We start from the raw sequence: 6482 nt of genomic DNA, 5'->3' as shown, positions 1-6482 counted from the left end.
TTGTCAATGGAAGATGGTGACGTGGCTTTGCGGTGGAAAAATGTGGATTTTGGCTTCATGGAAGTCAAAAGTGGTGTTTTTAGTACTGGTGCACTTTTTTTGTTTTTAAAGCATTTATAGCAGGGGTGTCCAAAGTGAAAATCAAAATGTAAATTTTCAGACTAATATGTATTTTCCGGACTATAGAGCGTATAAGTTGCACCCGCTAAATTTTTGAAAGACGCTGTGTTCCATATATTAGCCACACCGGACTATAAGCCGACGTGTGTTATTTGCAAAAAATGTTAATGTTTATTTACATATCTTAATTGTTCCTAAACGATGTCTGTAACTGACTAGACAGCGTCAAGTAAAATTACTTAATTTTTTTTTTTTTTTTTAAGCCTAGCATGCTAGCAGTACTATGCTAACAATCGCATGTTTACAATATGACACATGCTAAAATGTTAACTGTAACTTGCGTCAAGGACCAAAATATAGTATTCTGACATTTGTACCCGAAAAATTTGTTTTAAAAATGCTAGCCTGCTAACATTGGCATACCATCAAGTACAGTATTTCCGGAATATAAGCCGCACCCACTAAATTTTTGAAAAACATTGTGTTCCAGATATATACGCTGCGAAATGCGTTATTTGCACAGAAATATTTTTAAATGTTTATTTACATACCTCAATTGTTCCTAAACGATGTCTGTAACTGACCAGATAGCGTCAAGTAAAATGACTTAAAAAAATAATTAAAATAAAAAGCTAGCATGCTAGCAGTACTATGCTAACAATCGCATGTTTACAGTTAGCATGAGTGAAATACCAAAATATATGACACATGCTAAAATGTTAACTGTAAACTTGCGTCAAGGACCATACCATACAAGGACATACCTCAATTGTTCCTAAACGATGTCTGTAACTGACCAGATAGCGTCAAGTAAAATGACTTAAAAAAATAAATAAAATAAAAAGCTAGCATGCTAGCAGTACTATGCTAGCAATCGCATGTTTACAGTTAGCATGAGTGAAATACCAAAATATATGACACATGCTAAAATGTTAACTGTAAACTTGCGTCAAGGACCAAAATATAGTATTCTGACATGTGTACCCGAAAAATGTGTTTTAAAATGCTAGCCTGCTAACGTTGGCATACCATCAAGTACAGTATTTCCGGAATATAAGCCGCACCCACTAAATTTGAGAAAAACATGGTGTTCCATATATTAGCCACACCGGACTATAAGCCGCAGATATATACGCTGCGAAAAGCGTTATTTGCCCAGAAATATTTTGTAAATGTTTATTTACATACCTCAATTGTTTCTAAACTATGTCTGTAACTGACCAGAGAGCGTCAAGTAAAATTACTTTGTTTTTAAAAAAGCTACAATGTAACTAACATTGTAGCATGCTAACAGCTATTGTTAGCATGCTAACAGTTAACATATTTGGTGGGTCCACCTTATAGTCTGGAAAATACTGTACTTGGTGCATGCCAACGTTGGCACGCTAGCATTTTCAACACATTTTTCGGGTACACGTGTTAGAATACTATATTTTGGTCCTTGACGCAAGTTACAGTTAACATTTGAGCATGTTAGCATGCTATTTTTTGTTGCATACACCTCAGTGTCATATATTTTAGTATTTGGCTAATTAGCATAGTACTGTTAGCGTGCTAGCTTTTTTTTTAATTTTTAGCACATTTCGCTCATATTTTTGGTGAGTTGACGCTATCTGGCCGGCGTGCTAACTGTTAGCATGCTATTGTTAGCATATTAGCATAATACTGTTAGCATGCTAGCTTTTTTTTAGCTCATTTCGCTCATATTTTTTGTGAATTGACGCTGTCTGGCCGGCGTGCTAACAGTTAGCATGCTATTGTTAGCATATTAGCATAGTACTGTTAGCATGCTAGCTTTTTTATTTATTTTTTTAGCTCATTTTTCTCATATTTTTTGTGACTTGACGCTGTCTGGCCGGCGTGCTAACTGTCAGCATTTCAGTCGGGCTTTGGCTCTTCAGCATTCACGCTAAGTTTCGATCAAAACTGTTTTTTTTTAGTTCCTTGTGGAAAAAAAATAAACAAAAAATTTGGACACCCCTTGCTATAAACATAACAGAGCTTGGAGAGTGAGGGGAAAAAATGAATGTTATCCTCCAGATTGTAATTTGATGGTAAACAAGCGGCGGTTGGACGGGGTTTTAGGAACTTTCATACCTCGTCTCTGTAAAATAGATGCCACCTTTTGTTACTCTCACTTGAAAGCCCATTTATGCGTGTGTGACGTCGGACAACAGATGTACATATTTATACAAATAAATAAAAAAGTCACTCGTTTTGAAATAATGCGGAAGGCATTTTGGTTTTGAGTGCATGAACGACTTGAGGCGTGTCACTGAAGCGTTTGAGGACTCCCTTGAAAGTCACGACGTGTCCTTTTGAGTGTTGTGCGATCTTGTTTGTATTTATTGCGGCATAAAAGTGTGGAGGTGAGACGGCGTGCGAGTGAACATGTTGTATTGGTAGCGCACTCATGTCTTCCAGGAGTATTTCTGGGAAAGCTGCAGCCGTTTTCGGTGTTTTCAACCACACAAGCAACTGAAGTATCATCTTTCACTCCCAAAAATATCCTGAAACTGATTTTAGACCAGTTGGGCGACTGTTCTTCCCCTCCTGCTTTTGTACAAACGGCTCCTTTGCAAACCAATAAACTTCTCATCTTGGTACGCGCCCTTGTCGTGTTCTTATTAATAGCTTCCCCCCCACAACCAGTGGCTTTATTTTTTTTATTTTTTTTTTTTTAAATTTTATTTTATTTTATTTATTTATTTATTTATTTATTTATTTTTTATTATTTTTTTTTAATTATTTGGCTTTAAAGACTATGTATTTACCTTTTTTTTTTTTTTTTTACACATTATAAGTGATACATACGTTTTTAAGCCCTCTGCATCATCTAAAAAGCCTGACGTATCAGATCAGTGTGTGTTGCCATAATAAATTATAGCTTTATGATTTTTTATGAGAGAAAAAAAAATACATTAAAAATGATACAATGATGTTGACTTTGTGTAAGTTTTTTTGAAGATGGCAAATAATTACAATATTGAAGAAGGATTGACAATTAAAGAAATGTGAATCCAAGTGTAGCAGGTGGGGAGGATAATGACAAGTGTTCTTTTTCAGATTGGAAATAACATGATGTATGTTTTGGTTTGTTATGAAAAAATAACGTGAAAATTATATTTTGTGTTATCACTAGTTCTGTCGTTATTTGCTGTGTCAAATATGATAGAAATTGAAAATCATATATGAAAAAAAATAAAATAAAAGATTTGATCAGAAGGACCAATAAAAGCTTCAGTTTCAAATAATTAGAATTTTCTGTCAATTATGGCTTAGGATTTAAAGCTGGGGTGTCCAAATTTGTTGACTTGGGCTAAAAAAAATTTGTCCGGGGGATGAAAGCCGAAATAACTACATATATGCACATATATATATATAATTATTGTTATAATTGAATATTAATATTATATTATATCACCTGGTTGAGTCAAACATGGACAACTGTGGAGAGTGTTTTGCATTTTTTCTATAATGCCAATGGATTTAAATGGGTGTAATTTCACATTTTTATCCTGATTCGACGTATTTTATATTATCTACCAGTTTCAGTGGGCAGGTTGGGTTATGTGTGATCATGTGTGTTGACTTTTTGTGTTGATTTCCTTTTTTTTCTGCGCCATGACTAGGGAAGGTTGTTTGGATATTGTCATATAAGTATGACTATTTGTCTCACGGCATCACACAAATACCTATGCATTCAATTGTTATATGTTTGCCTGACTATCTTGTAAAAATATAAAGCTTAGATTTTACTGTAAAAAACTGGCAGCTCAGTTTTCAAAATTTGCAGTGTTTTTTTTTTTTTTTCACAGCATATTCCTATAAATGGAATGAAAAAACAGTACCCCTGTTTTTTACAGTAAAATTGTTAGAAGTGAGCTGCCAATTTTATAAAAATCTACGGTTGTTGTTTTTATGGTGTAGTACTGTAAATGATCAAATCTGTACCAAAGTTGTACAGAAAAACTGGCAGCTCAGACACCAGAATTTTACCATAAAATCTATTATTATCATTTTTACAGTGTACAATTTAATAGTTAACTTGCTTTGAAATCTTACGTCAAGCAGACATTTTCTTATTTTTATCGAAACAAAAAATGTTTTAGGATGTGGTAAAATAATATTTTGTTGCATTATTAGGCAATATTAAATCATTTTCAAATTCCATGCAGTACAAGTATTTTTAATGTCATTAATAAAAGATAAAGTATAGTACTACAATGTGCTCAAAAAGTACTTATACACACACTGAAATGGTTTGACTAAATTCAATCAATCAATCAATCAATGTTTATTTATATAGCCCTAAATCACAAGTGTCTCAAAGGGCTGTACAAGCCACAACGACATCCTCGGTACAGAGCCCACATACGGGCAAGGAAAAACTCACCCCAGTGGGACGTCGGTGAATGACTATGAGAAACCTTGGAGAGGACCTCATATGTGGGTAACCCCCCCCCCCTCTAGGGGAGACCGAAAGCAACGGATGTCGAGTGGGTCTGACATAACATTGTGAAAGTCCAGTCCACAGTGGATCCAACACATCAGCGGGAGTCCAGTCCACAGCGGGGCCAACAGGAAACCATCCCGAGCGGAGACGGGTCAGCAGCGCAGAGATGTCCCCAACCGATGCACAGGCTAGTGGTCCACCCGGGGTCCCGGCTCTGGACAGCCAGCACTTCATCCATGGCCACCGGACCTATGCAACTCCCCCTCGCAAGGGACAGGGGAGAAGAGGAGAGAAGAAAAGAAACGGCAGATCAACTGGTCTAAAAAAGGGGGGGTCTATTTAAAGGCTAGATTATACAAATGAGTTTTAAGATGGGACTTAAATGCTTCTACTGAGGTAGCATCTCTAACTGTTACCGGGAGGGCATTCCAGAGTACTGGAGCCCGAATAGAAAACGCTCTATAGCCCGCAGACTTTTTTTTGGCTCTGGGAATCACTAATAAGCCGGAGTTCTTTGAACGCAGATTTCTTGTCGGGACATATGGTACAATACAATCGGCGAGATAGGCTGGAGCTAAACCGTGTAATATTTTATACGTAAGTAGTAAAACCTTAAAGTCGCATCTTAAGTGCACAGGAAGCCAGTGCAAGTGAGCCAGTATAGGCGTAATATGATCAAACTTTCTTGTTTTTGTCAAAAGCCTTGCAGCCGCATTTTGTACCAACTGTAATCTTTTAATGCTAGACATAGGGAGGCCCGAAAATAATACGTTACAGTAATCGAGACGAGACGTAACGAACGCATGAATAATGATCTCAGCGTCGCTAGTGGACAAGATGGAACGAATTTTAGCGATATTACGGAGATGAAAGAAGGCCGTTTTAGTAACACTCTTAATGTGTGACTCAAACGAGAGAGTTGGGTGGAAGATAATACCCAGATTCTTTACCGAGTCGCCTTGTTTAATTGTTTGGTTGTCAAATGTTAAGGTGGTATTATTAAATAGATGTTGGTGTCTAGCAGGACCGATAATCAGCATTTCCGTTTTCTTAGCGTTGAGTTGCAAAAAGTTAGCGGACATCCATTGTTTAATTTCATTAAGACACGCCTCCAGCTGACTACAGTCCGGCGTGTTGGTCAGCTTTAGGGGCATGTAGAGTTGAGTGTCATCAGCATAACAGTGAAAGCTAACACCGTACTTGCGTATGATGTCACCCAGCGGCAGCATGTAAATACTAAAGAGTGCAGGGCCAAGAACCGAACCCTGGGGAACTCCGCACGTTACCTTGACATAGTCCGAGGTCACATTGTTATGGGAGACGCACTGCATCCTGTCAGTAAGATAAGAGTTAAACCAAGACAAGGCTAAGTCTGACATACCAATACGTGTTTTGATACGCTCTAATAAAATATTATGATCGACAGTATCGAAAGCGGCGCTAAGATCAAGAAGCAGCAACATAGATGACGCATCAGAGTCCATCGTCAGCAATAGATCATTAGTCATTTTTGCGAGGGCTGTCTCCGTAGAGTGATTTGCCCTGAAACCGGATTGAAAAGGTTCACAGAGATTGTTAGTCACTAAGTGTTCATTTAGCTGCTGTGCAACAGTTTTTTCGAGAATTTTGGAAATAAACGGAAGGTGGGAGACCGGTCGGTAGTTTACCATGAGGTCAGGATCGAGGTTAGGTCTTTTGAGCAGAGGATGAATAACCGCTTTTTTGAATGCTAGGGGAACAGTGCCGGAGGAAAGTGATAAGTTTATAATATTTAACACTGATGGACCTAATAATACAAACAGTTCCTTGATAATTATATGGGTTTTTTTTAAATAACTAAAATAAAGAGATACACTGTTTTGAAAAGCCACTATTTTGCAAGTTTTGTGTTTCTTGTGCTTCACTG

This window comes from Entelurus aequoreus, linkage group LG09 (genome assembly GCF_033978785.1).
Source record: "Entelurus aequoreus isolate RoL-2023_Sb linkage group LG09, RoL_Eaeq_v1.1, whole genome shotgun sequence".
NCBI classification, from domain to species: Eukaryota; Metazoa; Chordata; class Actinopteri; order Syngnathiformes; family Syngnathidae; genus Entelurus; species Entelurus aequoreus.
The sequence above is the reverse complement of the archived record's forward strand: the minus strand, read 5'-3'. Positions refer to the sequence as shown.